Source organism: Lampetra fluviatilis, chromosome 40 (genome assembly GCF_964198595.1).
Source record: "Lampetra fluviatilis chromosome 40, kcLamFluv1.1, whole genome shotgun sequence".
Classification (NCBI taxonomy): Eukaryota; Metazoa; Chordata; class Hyperoartia; order Petromyzontiformes; family Petromyzontidae; genus Lampetra; species Lampetra fluviatilis.
In genome coordinates, this window is record NC_136314.1 from 8,341,996 (window position 1) to 8,361,697 (window position 19,702).

The window sequence follows — 19,702 nt, forward strand, 5'->3', positions numbered from 1 at the left end:
GCTCGAATGAGTCTTAAACTATTTTTCGTAACCCTGCTCTGGCAGGGTTTCCTTTAAAATAAAAAAAAAGTTTGAGGTTTGCTGGATATGGGTGCGTCACGTCATGTAAAGAGAGGGGTGGGACACTTTGTGTTCATGGCGACAACTTTATGCAGCTATTTATTATCTGACTAGCCATCTCCGACTCACTCCAAGGATGGGTGTATTGCAGTTACGGGTCCATCCCCTGTCCCCCTCTCTGGATGCAGGCGTACTTTTTACACCCCCCCCCAACCTCCATACATACGCTTGACGCACCCCTCCTCGAATACCTACTATAATCACCCAGTAATGTCTGTCCTTAACTCTCATAACGTCACTCCACATCGACCAGCCCCCCTCATTATTTTTCAAGAGCAGGTGACATCCTCCAAATGGACCCCCCCCCCATTCATAATTTTTAGCGGCTGACGTCACTCCACATGGGGGGCCAAGGGTCCTCCTCGGCGTCAACTTACAACCCTCACTACAAAGGCAGAACCCTCACGTCACGCGATCTCCGTAATGCTGTTGAGACATCAAAGTAAAAAGGACGTCATGATGAACAAGGGATTATAACCGTAAAATGGAATAGGTCTGTGTCACCGCGCCTTTACAAATTGCACACGCATTAATGCAATGAATAGCACGTCGCCGTCTGCTTTTCACTTGCCAGTTTCAGATTTACTGCAATACACCTGTCCTTGGACGGGCAAAAGGCGAGTGTTTAAAGAAAACATGCAGCGCCATATGTAGATAATAGATGACAGTTGGTATGTATAATACACATAATAAATGACGATACAGTATATTTATTCAAGTATATTTATTAAAAGAGACTTTATTTAAAAAACCTAACGGTTGCTGACCAAGTTATTGGGCCATGTTTACGGGTCCGCCATTGGTCCAATACTGTAATTATGTACAATGAACACAATGCGAAGTAAACTATGTGCAGTATACTATTACCTTTACTTGAGTAACCCTCGTTTAAAAACATTAATGGAAATTAAATAATCACTGATTTAAAGTTGTATCAAAGGACGTTTTAATTTTACTAAAGTCGCGAAGAACAGGTCCCATAGGATAAATGGAGAGGGTGCTGCGATAAGTACATACGAATGATGGAACTAAACTTTACTCTGGTTTCTCTTCAGAGCGAATAAATCTTTCGCCTTTTACTAAAGATTTCCGTGGAGAGGAACACTCTAATGAGTCTTAAACTATTTTTCGTAACCCTGCTCTGGCAGGGTTTCCTTTGAAATAAAAAAAAGATTGAGGGAACTTGGTGCGGGTGCTTCACGTCATGTAAAGAGAGGGGTGGGACACTTTGTGTTCATGGCGACAACTTTATGCAGCTATTTATTATTTGACTAGCCGTTTCCGTCTCACTCCAAAGATGGGTGTATTGCAGTTAAGGGTCCATCCCCTGTCCCCCTCCTTTACTTGAGTAACCCTCGTGTAAAAACATTAATGGCAATTAATTAATCACTGATTTAAAGTTGTATCAAAGGACGTTTTTATTTTACTAAAGTCGCGAAGAACAGGTCCCATAGGATAAATGGAGAGGGTGCTCCGATAAGTACATACGAATGATGGAACTAAACTTTACTCTGGTTTCTCTTCAGAGCGAATAAATCTTTCGCCTTTTACTAAAGATTTCCGTGGAGAGGAACACTCTAATGAGTCTTAAACTATTTTTCGTAACCCTGCTCTGGCAGGGTTTCCTTTGAAATAAAAAAAAGATTGAGGGAACTTGGTGCGGGTGCTTCACGTCATGTAAAGAGAGGGGTGGGACACTTTGTGTTCATGGCGACAACTTTATGCAGCTATTTATTATTTGACTAGCCGTTTCCGTCTCACTCCAAAGATGGGTGTATTGCAGTTAAGGGTCCATCCCCTGTCCCCCTCCTTTACTTGAGTAACCCTCGTGTAAAAACATTAATGGAAATTAATTAATCACTGATTTAAAGTTGTATCAAAGGACGTTTTTATTTTACTCAAGTCGCGAAGAACAGGTCCCATAGGATAAATGGAGAGGGTGCTCCGATAAGTACATACGAATGATGGAACTAAACTTTACTCTGGTTTCTCTTCAGAGCGAATAAATCTTTCGCCTTTTACTAAAGATTTCCGTGGAGAGGAACACTCGAATGAGTCTTAAACTATTTTTCGTAACCCTGCTCTGGCAGGGTTTCCTTTAAAATAAAAAAAAAAGTTTGAGGTTTGCTGGATATGGGTGCGTCACGTCATGTAAAGAGAGGGGTGGGACACTTTGTGTTCATGGCGACAACTTTATGCAGCTATTTATTATCTGACTAGCCATCTCCGACTCACTCCAAGGATGGGTGTATTGCAGTTACGGGTCCATCCCCTGTCCCCCTCTCTGGATGCAGGCGTACTTTTTACACCCCCCCCCAACCTCCATACATACGCTTGACGCACCCCTCCTCGAATACCTACTATAATCACCCAGTAATGTCTGTCCTTAACTCTCATAACGTCACTCCACATCGACCAGCCCCCCTCATTATTTTTCAAGAGCAGGTGACATCCTCCAAATGGACCCCCCCCCCATTCATAATTTTTAGCGGCTGACGTCACTCCACATGGGGGGCCAAGGGTCCTCCTCTCCTCAGCGTCAACTTACAACCCTCACTACAAAGGCAGAACCCTCACGTCACGCGATCTCCGTAATGCTGTTGAGACATCAAAGTAAAAAGGACGTCATGATGAACAAGGGATTATAACCGTAAAATGGAATAGGTCTGTGTCACCGCGCCTTTACAAATTGCACACGCATTAATGCAATGAATAGCACGTCGCCGTCTGCTTTTCACTTGCCAGTTTCAGATTTACTGCAATACACCTGTCCTTGGACGGGCAAAAGGCGAGTGTTTAAAGAAAACATGCAGCGCCATATGTAGATAATAGATGACAGTTGGTATGTATAATACACATAATAAATGACGATACAGTATATTTATTCAAGTATATTTATTAAAAGAGACTTTATTTAAAAAACCTAACGGTTGCTGACCAAGTTATTGGGCCATGTTTACGGGTCCGCCATTGGTCCAATACTGTAATTATGTACAATGAACACAATGCGAAGTAAACTATGTGCAGTATACTATTACCTTTACTTGAGTAACCCTCGTTTAAAAACATTAATGGAAATTAAATAATCACTGATTTAAAGTTGTATCAAAGGACGTTTTAATTTTACTAAAGTCGCGAAGAACAGGTCCCATAGGATAAATGGAGAGGGTGTTCCAATAAGTACATACGAATGATGGAACTAAACTTTACTCTAGTTTCTCTTCAGAGCGAATAAATCTTTCGCCTTTTACTAAAGATTTCCGTGGAGAGGAACACTCTAATGAGTCTTAAACTGTTTTTCGTAACCCTGCTCTGGCAGGGTTTCCTTTAAAATAAAAAAAAGATTGAGGTTTGCTGGATATGGGTGCGTCACGTCATGTAAAGAGAGGGGTGGGACACTTTGTGTTCATGGCGACAACTTTATGCTGCTATTTATTATCTGACTAGCCATCTCCGACTCACTCCAAGGATGGGTGTATTGCAGTTACGGGTCCATCCCCTGTCCCCCTCTCTGGATGCAGGCGTACTTTTTACACCCCCCCCCAACCTCCATACATACGCTTGACGCACCCCTCCTCGAATACCTACTATAATCACCCAGTAATGTCTGTCCTTAACTCTCATAACGTCACTCCACATCGACCAGCCCCCCTCATTATTTTTCAAGAGCAGGTGACATCCTCCAAATGGACCCCCCCCCCATTCATAATTTTTAGCGGCTGACGTCACTCCACATGGGGGGCCAAGGGTCCTCCTCTCCTCAGCGTCAACTTACAACCCTCACTACAAAGGCAGAACCCTCACGTCACGCGATCTCCGTAATGCTGTTGAGACATCAAAGTAAAAAGGACGTCATGATGAACAAGGGATTATAACCGTAAAATGGAATAGGTCTGTGTCACCGCGCCTTTACAAATTGCACACGCATTAATGCAATGAATAGCACGTCGCCGTCTGCTTTTCACTTGCCAGTTTCAGATTTACTGCAATACACCTGTCCTTGGACGGGCAAAAGGCGAGTGTTTAAAGAAAACATGCAGCGCCATATGTAGATAATAGATGACAGTTGGTATGTATAATACACATAATAAATGACGATACAGTATATTTATTCAAGTATATTTATTAAAAGAGACTTTATTTAAAAAACCTAACGGTTGCTGACCAAGTTATTGGGCCATGTTTACGGGTCCGCCATTGGTCCAATACTGTAATTATGTACAATGAACACAATGCGAAGTAAACTATGTGCAGTATACTATTACCTTTACTTGAGTAACCCTCGTTTAAAAACATTAATGGAAATTAAATAATCACTGATTTAAAGTTGTATCAAAGGACGTTTTAATTTTACTAAAGTCGCGAAGAACAGGTCCCATAGGATAAATGGAGAGGGTGTTCCAATAAGTACGTACGAATGATGGAACTAAACTTTACTCTAGTTTCTCTTCAGAGCGAATAAATCTTTCGCCTTTTACTAAAGATTTCCGTGGAGAGGAACACTCTAATGAGTCTTAAACTGTTTTTCGTAACCCTGCTCTGGCAGGGTTTCCTTTGAAATAAAAAAAAGATTGAGGGTACTTGGTGCGGGTGCTTCACGTCATGTAAAGAGAGGGGTGGGACACTTTGTGTTCATGGCGACAACTTTATGCAGCTATTTATTATTTGACTAGCCGTCTCCGTCTCACTCCAAAGATGGGTGTATTGCAGTTAAGGGTCCATCCCCTGTCCCCCTCCTTTACTTGAGTAACCCTCGTGTAAAAACATTAATGGAAATTAATTAATCACTGATTTAAAGTTGTATCAAAGGACGTTTTTATTTTACTAAAGTCGCGAAGAACAGGTCCCATAGGATAAATGGAGAGGGTGCTCCGATAAGTACATACGAATGATGGAACTAAACTTTACTCTGGTTTCTCTTCAGAGCGAATAAATCTTTCGCCTTTTACTAAAGATTTCCGTGGAGAGGAACACTCGAATGAGTCTTGAACTATTTTTCGTAACCCTGCTCTGGCAGGGTTTCCTTTAAAATAAAAAAAAGATTGAGGTTTGCTGGATATGGGTGCGTCACGTCATGTAAAGAGAGGGGTGGGACACTTTGTGTTCATGGCGACAACTTTATGCAGCTATTTATTATCTGACTAGCCATCTCCGACTCACTCCAAGGATGGGTGTATTGCAGTTACGGGTCCATCCCCTGTCCCCCTCTCTGGATGCAGGCGTACTTTTTACACCCCCCCCCAACCTCCATACATACGCTTGACGCACCCCTCCTCGAATACCTACTATAATCACCCAGTAATGTCTGTCCTTAACTCTCATAACGTCACTCCACATCGACCAGCCCCCCTCATTATTTTTCAAGAGCAGGTGACATCCTCCAAATGGACCCCCCCCCCCCCATTCATAATTATTAGCGGCTGACGTCACTCCACATGGGGGGCCAAGGGGCCTCCTCTCCTCGGCGTCAACTTACAACCCTCACTACAAAGGCAGAACCCTCACGTCACGCGATCTCCGTAATGCTGTTGAGACATCAAAGTAAAAAGGACGTCATGATGAACAAGGGATTATAACCGTAAAATGGAATAGGTCTGTGTCACCGCGCCTTTACAAATTGCACACGCATTAATGCAATGAATAGCACGTCGCCGTCTGCTTTTCACTTGCCAGTTTCAGATTTACTGCAATACACCCGTCCTTGGACGGGCAAAAGGCGAGTGTTTAAAGAAAACATGCAGCGCCATATGTAGATAATAGATGACAGTTGGTATGTATAATACACATAATAAATGACGATATAGTATATTTATTCAAGTATATTTATTAAAAGAGACTTTATTTAAAAAACCTAACGGATGCTGACCAAGTTATTGGGCCATGTTTACGGGTCCGCCATTGGTCCAATACTGTAATTATGTACAATGAACACAATGCGAAGTAAACTATGTGCAGTATACTATTACCTTTACTTGAGTAACCCTCGTTTAAAAACATTAATGGAAATTAAATAATCACTGATTTAAAGTTGTATCAAAGGACGTTTTAATTTTACTAAAGTCGCGAAGAACAAGTCCCATAGGATAAATGGAGAGGGTGTTCCAATAAGTACATACGAATGATGGAACTAAACTTTACTCTGGTTTCTCTTCAGAGCGAATTAATCTTTCGCCTTTTACTAAAGATTTCCGTGGAGAGGAACACTCTAATGAGTCTTAAACTATTTTTCGTAACCCTGCTCTGGCAGGGTTTCCTTTGAAATAAAAAAAAAGATTGAGGGAACTTGGTGCGGGTGCTTCATGTCATGTAAAGAGAGGGGTGGGACACTTTGTGTTCATGGCGACAACTTTATGCAGCTATTTATTATTTGACTAGCCGTTTCCGTCTCACTCCAAAGATGGGTTTATTGCAGTTAAGGGTCCATCCCCTGTCCCCCTCCTTTACTTGAGTAACCCTCGTGTAAAAACATTAATGGAAATTAAATAATCACTGATTTAAAGTTGTATCAAAGGACGTTTTTATTTTACTAAAGTCGCGAAGAACAGGTCCCATAGGATAAATGGAGAGGGTGCTCCGATAAGTACATACGAATGATGGAACTAAACTTTACTCTGGTTTCTCTTCAGAGCGAATAAATCTTTCGCCTTTTACTAAAGATTTCCGTGGAGAGGAACACTCGAATGAGTCTTAAACTATTTTTCGTAACCCTGCTCTGGCAGGGTTTCCTTTAAAATGAAAAAAGATTGAGGTTTGCTGGATATGGGTGCGTCACGTCATGTAAAGAGAGGGGTGGGACACTTTGTGTTCATGGCGACAACTTTATGCAGCTATTTATTATCTGACTAGCCATCTCCGACTCACTCCAAGGATGGTTGTATTGCAGTTACGGGTCCATCCCCTGTCCCCCTCTCTGGATGCACGCGTACTTTTTACACCTCCCCCCCCAACCTCCATACATACGATTGACGCACCCCTCCTCGAATACCTACTATAATTACCCAGTAATGTCTGTCCTTAACTCTCGTAACGTCACTCCACATCGACCAGCCCCCCTCATTATTTTTCAAGAGCAGGTGACATCCTCCAAATGGACCCCCCCCCCCATTCATAATTATTAGCGGCTGACGTCACTCCACATGGGGGGCCAAGGGGCCTCCTCTCCTCGGCTTCAACTTATAACCCTCACAACAAAGGCAGAACCCTCACGTCACGCGATCTCCGTAATGCTGTTGAGACATCAAAGTAAAATGGACGTCATGATGAACAAGGGATTATAACCGTAAAATGGAATAGGTCTGTGTCACCGCGCCTTTACAAATTGCACACGCATTAATGCAATGAATAGCACGTCGCCGTCTGCTTTTCACTTGCCAGTTTCAGATTTACTGCAATACACCCGTCCTTGGACGGGCAAAAGGCGAGTGTTTAAAGAAAACATGCAGCGCCATATGTAGATAATAGATGACAGTTGGTATGTATAATACACATAATAAATGACTATACAGTATATTTATTCAAGTATATTTATTAAAAGAGACTTTATTTAAAAAGCCTAACGGATGCTGACCAAGTTATTGGGCCATGTTTACGGGTCCGCCATTGGTCCAATACTGTAATTATGTACAATGAACACAATGCGAAGTAAACTATGTGCAGTATACTATTACCTTTACTTGAGTAACCCTCGTTTAAAAACATTAATGGAAATTAAATAATCACTGATTTAAAGTTGTATCAAAGGACGTTTTAATTTTACTAAAGTCGCGAAGAACAGGTCCCATAGGATAAATGGGGGAGGTGTTCCAATAAGTACATACGAATGATTGAACTAAACTTTACTCTGGTTTCTCTTCAGAGCGAATAAATCTTTCGCCTTTTACTAAAGATTTCCGTAGAGAGGCGGGTAACCCTGGCCGTGAGGCCAGTGGGTGCTCGGCCAATAGATATGGAGACCTGCCAAGCTGTGGAGATGATCCGGGATGAGCAAGCCACGTCAACTGCTGCGGAGGTGGAAACTGCCACAGCTCAACGGTCTGGAGTGCGGAAGGAGAGTGCCTTGGCTCAGTCGTCAGTCTCGACTGAGGGGAGCCAGCTGCTGGGGAGGCTGGACGTGCCTGCTGGCCTTGACAGGAGTGCTACGGACATCGGGGAGCCTGCTGGCCAGCGGGCACAGACTGCTAAGGAGAATGCAGAACCTGCATCGGCGGAACAGCACCAGGAACGTGCAGGCCGTAGGCGCGGTGGGCCGGGAGCAGGCTTCACGCCGGATCGTGCCAGACGCCACAACTGTGTCCGAGTTGCCTTCAAGGAGGACGTGCCAGAAGAGGTGACTATGGACCGCTCGATTTTTGTGCGAACTGTGGTTATGGGTATGCTGAAATTTGAGCCCATGGACCTATTTTGCTTGATAGCTTTGCCGGGCGGCAGAGCCTTTGATGTTAGTTTTAAGACAAGCAATTTACTACAGCGCTTTCTGACACGTTTTGAGGAAAAAGCAGGCGAGAGGCCCCTGTCTCTGCTCAAGCTGCATTTGCTGTCAGAATTGGACACGAAAATGGTGACGGTCTTTTTGTATAATGAATCGCTTCCCGATCATGATGTGGAGGTGTGGCTGCGACAGCATTGCCATCTGTTATCAAACTGCAAACGTGTCCAGGATTCACTGGGCATCTGGACTGGTGCTAGACAGTGGCGGGTGAGGCTGAGAACTGCGGTCGGTGCCCTGCAACACATTCCGAGCGCCCTCAACATTGGTGGGAGTAAAGGCTTCATTGTCTACGAAGGCCAACCCAAGCTCTGCAGAAGGTGCGGTAGACGGGGTCATCTAGCCGTGGCATGTGAAGCACGAGTGTGCTACCGCTGCAAGTCCCTGGATCATACAGTGGATAATTGCCAAGCCCCAGCGCAATGCAACCTCTGTGGAAGCAAGGACCATTTTTACCGGAACTGCCCTGAATCATATGCAAATATGGTCCGGGCACGTAAAAACCAGGCTGCTGATGAGAAAGCCGAACCTTTGTTGGAGCACACTCCACATCATTTGGTTGCTGATGATGTCGATGGAGCGACAGTCGTCCAGAGAGTGCCACTTTTGGAGCAGGAGGATGAAAGAAAGGAGCTGGAAGTGCTGCCTGTGGATGGAGGAGAATCTACGAGTCAGCAGGAAGACAGCTCCAGGGCCAATGTGATGGAGGAGGCAGTCTCTGAGCCAACTGTGGCTGACTGGGCAGTGGAAGCTGAGACGACAGAGGACGATGGAGAACGGCAGAAGAAAGTGGACAAGAGAGTGTCATTCGAGAGGACAGGCTGGCAGAAAGCAAAGAGGAAGAGGAGAGCACCGAGTGCCTCATCATGGTCTGTTCCAGGGAAATGCCCCCAATTGTCTGACTCTTCAACAGAAAACTTGGCTTCATCTGAAGAAGAGATAACAGCCAAGCTGAGCCAAGAGATTGGGTCTTACCCGAAATCTGTGCAAGCCGAGAGTTTGTTGGACCTTGTTGATGAAAATTGCTACTCATTGTTGGAGGACTTTTCTGCTGAGCCAGACTAAACACCCTTGGTCATGGCGCTCTCTGTTGCATCGGTCAACGTGCGAGGAATCTGGGGAGCAGCTAAACGTAAAGCAACGGTTCATTATTTGCGGACTCTAAAGAGAGACATTTATTTTTTGCAGGAATGCCACCTGCCTTATTCCCTCGACCAGGCAAAACTGACTGAATCCTGGGATGGACAATGTTTTTGGTCTGGGAGCAATGTTAACAGATGCTCTGGGGTTGCCATCCTCATAGGAAGCCGAAGTGTGGAGGTACAGGAGGCCCAGGAAGTTGTTCCTGGCCGACTGCATTATGTCGATGCCATATATAGAGGAACTGCAGTCCGTCTAATCAATGTATATGCTCCTACGCAGTGTTCGGAGCGAGTGGAGCTGTGGGGTAATATATCTGCCCTGCTGGTCACACAGAGACATGTTGTCCTGGGTGGAGATTTTAACTGCCCACTCAGCTTATCAGACGTTCTGCCTGCCACTGGGAGTCGGAGGATAGATCCTTCTTCTAGAGGGCTCAGTGCTTTAGTTAAAGATTTTGATTTGACTGATACCTTTAGGTTCTTGTACCCAGCACTTCCTGGCTTCACCTGGGTCAGTAGCTCTGGATCTTTGCATTCGAGAATTGATTTTATTTTTGTTTCTGCTAAGGTTAAAGTGGCGCATGTAGAGACTGTGCCAGTCTCTTTCTCGGATCACAAATTGATTATGGCGAAGATTCAAATCCCAGGGGGAGTAATGTTAGGGAAGGGGATCTGGAAAATGAACACGAGTTTCCTGGAAGATGAGAAGCTGGTGAGGGCCTTCATTCAACATTATGTAGAATGGAGGAGCCTACAGTGTTGCTTCGGCACCATGGCTGAATGGTGGGAGATGGTTAAAAGTCGGACTAGGGGTTTCTATCAGGCACACAGCAAAAGGATGAGTGTTAGGAATGAGATGAAGGGCTTGAACGACAAGCTGGAGAAGGCATACCGGTTGCTGGAATTAGGTTTTCCTATGGTGGACGAAATAAGGCATTTAAAAGACAAGATTTCCTTGTCACTTGAAAATCAGGCAGCGCAGTTCGTTTTTAGGGCACGGGTTAGGGCAGTGGAAGAGGGAGAAAAGTGTACGCGTTTCTTTTTTAGAAAGTGCAGGAAACCCAACAGTGTCATCCATGAGCTCGTTAGCCCTAGCCTTGGTAGGCAGACACAGACGGAAGGTGTTGTTGAGGTTGCACGAGAGTATTATGCAGACCTCTATAGCCATAAAATATCGGAGGTGGACGCCCGGGATTTTTTTCTTGGGGAAGTTAAACAACAGGTCGAGGCCCCAGACGAGGTGAATGGGCAAATACAAATGGAGGAACTGAATAAGGCCGTGAGAGGTTTGCGGCTGCAAAAGACTCCTGGTAGCGACGGGATACCAGCCGAATTCTACGTCAAGTTCTGGGACACTATTAAACAGGACTTGTTGCAATTATACAGGGAAATCTTGGCTGATGGGCCAGTGCCGGAGTCCATGAGGGGAGGGGTTATATCCCTTATATATAAGGGGAAGGGGGCCCGCAGCGACATCGGGAACTGGCGCCCAATTACTCTGTTGAATACAGATTACAAGATATTGGCCAAAACCATTGCGGCACGATTGGGAAGTGTGGTGGCTGAAGTTACACAAGCAGACCAAACATGTGCTGTCCCAGGCAGACATATCTCAGACAGCCTCATCTTATTAAGGGAAGTCATAGAGTCCACAATAGAAGGGGGAGGGCCACTGGGGCTCCTTAGTTTAGATCAAGAGAAAGCTTTTGACCGCATATCACATGACTACTTGTTTTCAGTGTTGACTCATATGGGGATAGGAGAACAACTGGTTAGTTGGGTACAAAAGTTATATAGTAATCTTTCTAGTAGACTTTTGATAAATGGGGTCCTGTCTGAAGCTGTTCCAGTTCGATCGGGTGTGAGGCAAGGGTGCCCCATGTCACCAGTCTTGTTTGTTATTTGCATGGAACCTTTTGCCCAGGCTGTCAGAGCCAGTCAGAGGATTCGAGGGGTGTCCATCCCGGGGAGTGGAGAGCAGGTAAAAATAATTCTGTATATGGATGATATCGTGGTGTTCTGTAGGGATGTCTCCTCGGTATGGGGGGTTTTGGAGTTGGCGAGACTTTTTCACTTAGCCTCGGGATCTAGGATTAACCTGAGTAAGAGTGAGATTATGTTTTTTGGAAACCCTAAGCTCTTCGAAGGTTGCCCGACAGAGCTGAAAGTACAGGTGGAAGGGATTAGGATATTGGGGGTCACTTTTTACGTAAAGGATTCTGGAAAAAGGAACTGGAGGGAAAAGATTAAGGTTGTGAAGGGCAGGCTAGTCAGATGGATGACCAGAAGCCTTACTATGGAAGGGAAGATTTTGGTTTTGAAAGCAGAAATGTTACCTGTGCTCAATTACCTGGCATACATCTTTCCGCCAGGTGCACAAACGTTGCATTATATTGAGATGCTGTTTTTCAGGTTCATCTGGGGGGGTGGGATGGACCGGGTGAAGAGGGAGACCATGTATAAAAATCCTGCGAACGGTGGGAGGGGAGCCCCTAACGTCGCACGTACTCTGAGTACAATCTTTGTTTGTAATACAATTCGCTTGTTTTTTGCAGATGGGCTCCAGGCAAAAGCCTCATATTTTGTGCGATATAGACTGGCATGGCTCCTACGTAGATTAGGGATGGCTTCACTGCCTCTTTGTACGCCCCTCGCTTGGACACAGGGGTGGCTGTGTGCTGCGGTTAGCAAGTACATTGCAGAATATGAGCCGGCCCTTGTAAGAGATTCGTGGCTCCCACGAAGTGTTCTTGCTGAGATGGTCAAGAAGGAGACCTGCGAAGGGGTACCAGGTGCACGGAGTGTCCTTCACCAGCAAATATGGGAAAATGTGTCTTCTGAGGCACTAACTAAGGTGCAAAGGGATATATCTTGGCTGGCGGTATGGGATAGGCTGACATGCAGAGCATTTATGCATTCACGCCAATTGGCCCGCACTCCTAAGTGCCCAAGGGGCTGTAGTGCGGATGAGTATGCGGGTCATGTGTTTGTGCGATGTCCTTTTGCGAAGGAAGTGTGGGAGCTGTGCCAGCCTTTGTTAGCACCTTTCTATCCTGTCATGGTTAATGTGCCAAGCATTATTTGGGGAGTCTTTCGGCGAAGGGCGGGAAGGGCCTGGACTCAGGCATGGGCCATTGTTGGGGCTGTAAAAGAAGCCTTGTGGAAGGCGCGAGGTTTGATGACCAGGGGCACCGATATGACACCTGCAGATGTTTACCGCCTGACCTGCAGGCTGCTTTGGCGGGTGGTGGAGGTGGATAGGGCAAGAATGGGCAGTGAGGCAGCAAAAAAGAAATGGCAGTGGCCTCCACCTCCATGCCGCGCATGTTGACACAGGTAGCACTTGTGCAAATTAACTTAGCAATAGTACTGGGAATTGAGGAGTGAGACTCGGGTCGGCAATGGCGGATTCTTGTTTGCTATACAGTACATCTGATGGACCAAGAAAGAGTGTTGCGGTTGTCAGTACTTTCCATGCGTTGCGGAACTGTGAGGGATTCTGTACCGGAGGCAATGTCCCTCTCGGGGGTTGTTGTTGTTACTTTGAAACTGTTGACTGTATATATTTGAAATAAAAGCTTTTAAATACCTTTACTAAAGATTTCCGTGGAGAGGAACACTCGAATGAGTCAAACTATTTTTCGTAACCCTGCTCTGGCAGGGTTTCCTTTAAAATAAAAAAAGATTGAGGTTTGCTGGATATGGGTGCGTCACGTCATGTAAAGAGAGGGGTCGGACACTTTGTGTTCATGGCGACAACTTTATGCAGCTATTTATTATCTGACTAGCCATCTCCGACTCACTCCAAGGATGGGTGTATTGCAGTTACGGGTCCATTCCCTGTCCCCCTCTCTGGATGCAGGCGTACTTTTTACACCCCCCCCAACCTCCATACATACGCTTGACGCACCCCTCCTCGAATACCTACTATAATCACCCAGTAATGTCTGTCCTTAACTCTCGTAACGTCACTCCACATCGACCAGCCCCCCTCATTATTTTTCAAGAGCAGGTGACATCCTCCAAATGGACCCCCCCCCCCTTTAATAATTATTAGCGGCTGACGTCACTCCACATGGGGGGCCAAGGGGCCTCCTCTCCTCGGCTTCAACTTATAACCCTCACAACAAAGGCAGAACCCTCACGTCACGCGATCTCCGTAATGCTGTTGAGACATCAAAGTAAAATGGACGTCATGATGAACAAGGGATTATAACCGTAAAATGGAATAGGTCTGTGTCACCACGCCTTTACAAATTGCACACGCATTAATGCAATGAATAGCACGTCGCCGTCTGCTTTTCACTTGCCAGTTTCAGATTTACTGCAATACACCCGTCCTTGGACGGGCAAAAGGCGAGTGTTTAAAGAAAACATGCAGCGCCATATGTAGATAATAGATGACAGTTGGTATGTATAATACACATAATAAATGACGATACAGTATATTCATTCAAGTATATTTATTAAAAGAGACTTTATTTAAAAAGCCTAACGGATGCTGACCAAGTTATTGGGCCATGTTTACGGGTCCGCCATTGGTCCAATACTGTAATTATGTACAATGAACACAATGCGAAGTAAACTATGTGCAGTATACTATTGCCTTTACTTGAGTAACCCTCGTTTAAAAACATTAATGGAAATTAAATAATCACTGATTTAAAGTTGTATCAAAGGACGTTTTAATTTTACTAAAGTCGCGAAGAACAGGTCCCATAGGATAAATGGAGAGGGTGTTCCAATAAGTACATACGAATGATGGAACTAAACTTTACTCTAGTTTCTCTTCAGAGCGAATAAATCTTTCGCCTTTTACTAAAGATTTCCGTGGAGAGGAACACTCTAATGAGTCTTAAACTATTTTTCGTAACCCTGCTCTGGCAGGGTTTCCTTTGAAATAAAAAAAAGATTGAGGGTACTTGGTGCGGGTGCTTCACGTCATGTAAAGAGAGGGGTGGGACACTTTGTGTTCATGGCGACAACTTTATGCAGCTATTTATTATTTGACTAGCCGTTTCCGTCTCACTCCAAAGATGGGTTTATTGCAGTTAAGGGTCCATCCCCTGTCCCCCTCCTTTACTTGAGTAACCCTCGTGTAAACACATTAATGGAAATTAAATAATCACTGATTTAAAGTTGTATCAAAGGACGTTTTTATTTTACTAAAGTCGCGAAGAACAGGTCCCATAGGATAAATGGAGAGGGTGCACCGATAAGTACATACGAATGATGGAACTAAACTTTACTCTGGTTTCTCTTCAGAGCGAATAAATCTTTCGCCTTTTACTAAAGATTTCCGTGGAGAGGAACACTCGAATGAGTCTTAAACTATTTTTCGTAACCCTGCTCTGGCAGGGTTTCCTTTAAAATAAAAAAAGATTGAGGTTTGCTGGATATGGGTGCGTCACGTCATGTAAAGAGAGGGGTCGGACACTTTGTGTTCATGGCGACAACTTTATGCAGCTATTTATTATCTGACTAGCCATCTCCGACTCACTCCAAGGATGGGTGTATTGCAGTTACGGGTCCATTCCCTGTCCCCCTCTCTGGATGCAGGCGTACTTTTTACACCCCCCCCAACCTCCATACATACGCTTGACGCACCCCTCCTCGAATACCTACTATAATCACCCAGTAATGTCTGTCCTTAACTCTCGTAACGTCACTCCACATCGACCAGCCCCCCTCATTATTTTTCAAGAGCAGGTGACATCCTCCAAATGGACCCCCCCCCCCCATTCATAATTATTAGCGGTTGACGTCACTCCACATGGGGAGCCAAGGGGCCTCCTCTCCTCGGCGTCAACTTACAACCCTCACTACAAAGGCAGAACCCTCACGTCACGCGATCTCCGTAATGCTGTTGAGACATCAAAGTAAAAAGGACGTCATGATGAACAACGGATTATAACCGTAAAATGGAATAGGTCTGTGTCACCGCGCCTTTACAAATTGCACACGCATTAATGCAATGAATAGCACGTCGCCGTCTGCTTTTCACTTGCCAGTTTCAGATTTACTGCAATACACTTGTCCTTGGACGGGCAAAAGGCGTATGTTTAAAGAAAACATGCAGTGCCATATGTAGATAATAGATGACAGTTGGTATGTATAATACACATAATAAATGACGATACAGTATATTTATTCAAGTATATTTATTAAAATAGACTTTATTTAAAAAACCTAACGGATGCTGACCAAGTTATTGGGCCATGTTTACGGGTCCGCCATTGGTCCAATACTGTAATTATGTACAATGAACACAATGCGAAGTAAACTATGTGCAGTATACTATTACCTTTACTTGAGTAACCCTCGTTTAAAAACATTAATGGAAATTAAATAATCACTGATTTAAAGTTGTATCAAAGGACATTGTAATTTTACTAAAGTCGCGAAGAACAGGTCCCATAGGATAAATGAGGGTGTTCCAATAAGTACATACGAATGATGGAACTAAACTTTACTCTGGTTTCTCTTCAGAGCGAATAAATCTTTCGCCTTTTACTAAAGATTTCCGTGGATAGGAACACTCTAAAGAGTCTTAAACTATTTTTCGTAACCCTGCTCTGGCAGGGTTTCCTTTGAAATAAAAAAAAGATTGAGGGTACTTGGTGCGGGTGCTTCACGTCATGTAAAGAGAGGGGTGGGACACTTTGTGTTCATGGCGACAACTTTATGCAGCTATTTATTATTTGACTAGCCGTTTCCGTCTCACTCCAAAGATGGGTGTATTGCAGTTAAGGGTCCATCCCCTGTCCCCCTCCTTTACTTGAGTAACCCTCGTGTAAAAACATTAATGGCAATTAATTAATCACTGATTTAAAGTTGTATCAAAGGACGTTTTTATTTTACTAAAGTCGCGAAGAACAGGTCCCATAGGATAAATGGAGAGGGTGCTCCGATAAGTACATACGAATGATGGAACTAAACTTTACTCTGGTTTCTCTTCAGAGCGAATAAATCTTTCGCCTTTTACTAAAGATTTCCGTGGAGAGGAACACTCTAATGAGTCTTAAACTATTTTTCGTAACCCTGCTCTGGCAGGGTTTCCTTTGAAATAAAAAAAAGATTGAGGGAACTTGGTGCGGGTGCTTCACGTCATGTAAAGAGAGGCGTGGGACACTTTGTGTTCATGGCGACAACTTTATGCAGCTATTTATTATTTGACTAGCCGTTTCCGTCTCACTCCAAAGATGGGTGTATTGCAGTTAAGGGTCCATCCCCTGTCCCCCTCCTTTACTTGAGTAACCCTCGTGTAAAAACATTAATGGAAATTAATTAATCACTGATTTAAAGTTGTATCAAAGGACGTTTTTATTTTACTAAAGTCGCGAAGAACAGGTCCCATAGGATAAATGGAGAGGGTGTTCCAATAAGTACATACGAATGATGGAACTAAACTTTACTCTGGTTTCTCTTCAGAGCGAATAAATCTTTCGCCTTTTACTAAAGATTTCCGTGGAGAGGAACACTCGAATGAGTCTTAAACTATTTTTCGTAACCCTGCTCTGGCAGGGTTTCCTTTAAAATAAAAAAAAGATTGAGGTTTGCTGGATATGGGTGCGTCACGTCATGTAAAGAGAGGGGTCGGACACTTTGTGTTCATGGCGACAACTTTATGCAGCTATTTATTATCTGACTAGCCATCTCCGACTCACTCCAAGGATGGGTGTATTGCAGTTACGGGTCCATTCCCTGTCCCCCTCTCTGGATGCAGGCGTACTTTTTACACCCCCCCCAACCTCCATACATACGCTTGACGCACCCCTCCTCGAATACCTACTATAATCACCCAGTAATGTCTGTCCTTAACTCTCGTAACGTCACTCCACATCGACCAGCCCCCCTCATTAATTTTCAAGAGCAGCTGACATCCTCCAAATGGACACCTCCCCTCCATTCATAATTATTAGCGGTTGACGTCACTCCACATGGGGAGCCAAGGGGCCTCCTCTCCTCGGCGTCAACTTACAACCCTCACTACAAAGGCAGAACCCTCACGTCACGCGATCTCCGTAATGCTGTTGAGACATCAAAGTAAAAAGGACGTCATGATGAACAACGGATTATAACCGTAAAATGGAATAGGTCTGTGTCACCGCGCCTTTACAAATTGCACACGCATTAATGCAATGAATAGCACGTCGCCGTCTGCTTTTCACTTGCCAGTTTCAGATTTACTGCAATACACTTGTCCTTGGACGGGCAAAAGGCGAGTGTTTAAAGAAAACATGCAGCGCCATATGTAGATAATAGATGACAGTTGGTATGTATAATACACATAATAAATGACGATACAGTATATTTATTCAAGTATATTTATTAAAAGAGACTTTATTTAAAAAACCTAACGGATGCTGACCAAGTTATTGGGCCATGTTTACGGGTCCGCCATTGGTCCAATACTGTAATTATGTACAATGAACACAATGCGAAGTAAACTATGTGCAGTATACTATTACCTTTACTTGAGTAACCCTCGTTTAAAAACATTAATGGAAATTAAATAATCACTGATTTAAAGTTGTATCAAAGGACATTGTAATTTTACTAAAGTCGCGAAGAACAGGTCCCATAGGATAAATGGAGAGGGTGTTCCAATAAGTACATACGAATGATGGAACTAAACTTTACTCTGGTTTCTCTTCAGAGCGAATAAATCTTTCGCCTTTTACTAAAGATTTCCGTGGATAGGAACACTCTAAAGAGTCTTAAACTATTTTTCGTAACCCTGCTCTGGCAGGGTTTCCTTTGAAATAAAAAAAAGATTGAGGGTACTTGGTGCGGGTGCTTCACGTCATGTAAAGAGAGGGGTGGGACACTTTGTGTTCATGGCGACAACTTTATGCAGCTATTTATTATTTGACTAGCCGTTTCCGTCTCACTCCAAAGATGGGTGTATTGCAGTTAAGGGTCCATCCCCTGTCCCCCTCCTTTACTTGAGTAACCCTCGTGTAAAAACATTAATGGCAATTAATTAATCACTGATTTAAAGTTGTATCAAAGGACGTTTTTATTTTACTAAAGTCGCGAAGAACAGGTCCCATAGGATAAATGGAGAGGGTGCTCCGATAAGTACATACGAATGATGGAACTAAACTTTACTCTGGTTTCTCTTCAGAGCGAATAAATCTTTCGCCTTTTACTAAAGATTTCCGTGGAGAGGAACACTCTAATGAGTCTTAAACTATTTTTCGTAACCCTGCTCTGGCAGGGTTTCCTTTGAAATAAAAAAAAGATTGAGGGAACTTGGTGCGGGTGCTTCACGTCATGTAAAGAGAGGCGTGGGACACTTTGTGTTCATGGCGACAACTTTATGCAGCTATTTATTATTTGACTAGCCGTTTCCGTCTCACTCCAAAGATGGGCGTATTGCAGTTAAGGGTCCATCCCCTGTCCCCCTCCTTTACTTGAGTAACCCTCGTGTAAAAACATTAATGGAAATTAATTAATCACTGATTTAAAGTTGTATCAAAGGACGTTTTTATTTTACTAAAGTCGCGAAGAACAGGTCCCATAGGATAAATGGAGAGGGTGCTCCGATAAGTACATACGAATGATGGAACTAAACTTTACTCTGGTTTCTCTTCAGAGCGAATAAATCTTTCGCCTTTTACTAAAGATTTCCGTGGAGAGGAACACTCTAATGAGTCTTAAACTATTTTTCGTAACCCTGCTCTGGCAGGGTTTCTTTTGAAATAAAAAAAAAGATTGAGGGAACTTGGTGCGGGTGCTTCACGTCATGTAAAGAGAGGGGTGGGACACTTTGTGTTCATGGCGACAACTTTATGCAGCTATTTATTATTTGACTAGCCGTTTCCGTCTCACTCCAAAGATGGGTTTATTGCAGTTAAGGGTCCATCCCCTGTCCCCCTCCTTTACTTGAGTAACCCTCGTGTAAACACATTAATGGAAATTAAATAATCACTGATTTAAAGTTGTATCA

General features: G+C 44.0%; 17 non-coding genes and 1 pseudogene across 17 annotated transcripts in view; all 18 read left to right on the top strand.

Moving 5' to 3' along the window:
* Positions 1-48, top strand: part of LOC144946332 (U5 spliceosomal RNA) — a 116-nt gene extending 68 nt beyond the window's left edge. Inside the window, exon 1 of the small nuclear RNA XR_013639832.1 lies at positions 1-48. This exon is cut by the window's left edge and continues 68 nt beyond it. This is a non-coding gene — a small nuclear RNA (U5 spliceosomal RNA).
* A 1,107-nt stretch (positions 49-1,155) lies between these two features.
* Positions 1,156-1,271, top strand: LOC144946382 (U5 spliceosomal RNA). Its single transcript, XR_013639875.1, has one exon. It is a non-coding gene; the product is annotated as a U5 spliceosomal RNA (small nuclear RNA).
* A 355-nt stretch (positions 1,272-1,626) lies between these two features.
* On the top strand, positions 1,627-1,742 carry LOC144946383 (U5 spliceosomal RNA). Its single transcript, XR_013639876.1, has one exon. It is a non-coding gene; the product is annotated as a U5 spliceosomal RNA (small nuclear RNA).
* A 355-nt stretch (positions 1,743-2,097) lies between these two features.
* LOC144946397 (U5 spliceosomal RNA) lies at positions 2,098-2,213 on the top strand. Its single transcript, XR_013639889.1, has one exon. It is a non-coding gene; the product is annotated as a U5 spliceosomal RNA (small nuclear RNA).
* Positions 2,214-3,326: 1,113 nt separating this feature from the next.
* LOC144946350 (U5 spliceosomal RNA) lies at positions 3,327-3,442 on the top strand. The gene has a single exon (XR_013639850.1). It is a non-coding gene; the product is annotated as a U5 spliceosomal RNA (small nuclear RNA).
* A 1,111-nt stretch (positions 3,443-4,553) lies between these two features.
* On the top strand, positions 4,554-4,669 carry LOC144946351 (U5 spliceosomal RNA). Its single transcript, XR_013639851.1, has one exon. It is a non-coding gene; the product is annotated as a U5 spliceosomal RNA (small nuclear RNA).
* Positions 4,670-5,024: 355 nt separating this feature from the next.
* On the top strand, positions 5,025-5,140 carry LOC144946334 (U5 spliceosomal RNA). The gene has a single exon (XR_013639834.1). It is a non-coding gene; the product is annotated as a U5 spliceosomal RNA (small nuclear RNA).
* A 1,114-nt stretch (positions 5,141-6,254) lies between these two features.
* LOC144946344 (U5 spliceosomal RNA) lies at positions 6,255-6,370 on the top strand. Its single transcript, XR_013639844.1, has one exon. It is a non-coding gene; the product is annotated as a U5 spliceosomal RNA (small nuclear RNA).
* Positions 6,371-6,726: 356 nt separating this feature from the next.
* Positions 6,727-6,842, top strand: LOC144946398 (U5 spliceosomal RNA). Its single transcript, XR_013639890.1, has one exon. It is a non-coding gene; the product is annotated as a U5 spliceosomal RNA (small nuclear RNA).
* Positions 6,843-7,966: 1,124 nt separating this feature from the next.
* On the top strand, positions 7,967-8,020 carry LOC144946356 (U5 spliceosomal RNA; annotated as a pseudogene).
* Positions 8,021-14,521: 6,501 nt separating this feature from the next.
* LOC144946333 (U5 spliceosomal RNA) lies at positions 14,522-14,637 on the top strand. The gene has a single exon (XR_013639833.1). It is a non-coding gene; the product is annotated as a U5 spliceosomal RNA (small nuclear RNA).
* Positions 14,638-14,992: 355 nt separating this feature from the next.
* On the top strand, positions 14,993-15,108 carry LOC144946399 (U5 spliceosomal RNA). The gene has a single exon (XR_013639891.1). It is a non-coding gene; the product is annotated as a U5 spliceosomal RNA (small nuclear RNA).
* Positions 15,109-16,216: 1,108 nt separating this feature from the next.
* LOC144946341 (U5 spliceosomal RNA) lies at positions 16,217-16,332 on the top strand. Its single transcript, XR_013639841.1, has one exon. It is a non-coding gene; the product is annotated as a U5 spliceosomal RNA (small nuclear RNA).
* A 355-nt stretch (positions 16,333-16,687) lies between these two features.
* Positions 16,688-16,803, top strand: LOC144946384 (U5 spliceosomal RNA). Its single transcript, XR_013639877.1, has one exon. It is a non-coding gene; the product is annotated as a U5 spliceosomal RNA (small nuclear RNA).
* A 355-nt stretch (positions 16,804-17,158) lies between these two features.
* Positions 17,159-17,274, top strand: LOC144946400 (U5 spliceosomal RNA). Its single transcript, XR_013639892.1, has one exon. It is a non-coding gene; the product is annotated as a U5 spliceosomal RNA (small nuclear RNA).
* A 1,112-nt stretch (positions 17,275-18,386) lies between these two features.
* Positions 18,387-18,502, top strand: LOC144946342 (U5 spliceosomal RNA). Its single transcript, XR_013639842.1, has one exon. It is a non-coding gene; the product is annotated as a U5 spliceosomal RNA (small nuclear RNA).
* A 355-nt stretch (positions 18,503-18,857) lies between these two features.
* LOC144946385 (U5 spliceosomal RNA) lies at positions 18,858-18,973 on the top strand. The gene has a single exon (XR_013639878.1). It is a non-coding gene; the product is annotated as a U5 spliceosomal RNA (small nuclear RNA).
* A 355-nt stretch (positions 18,974-19,328) lies between these two features.
* LOC144946386 (U5 spliceosomal RNA) lies at positions 19,329-19,444 on the top strand. Its single transcript, XR_013639879.1, has one exon. It is a non-coding gene; the product is annotated as a U5 spliceosomal RNA (small nuclear RNA).
* The last annotated feature ends 258 nt before the right edge of the window (positions 19,445-19,702 follow it).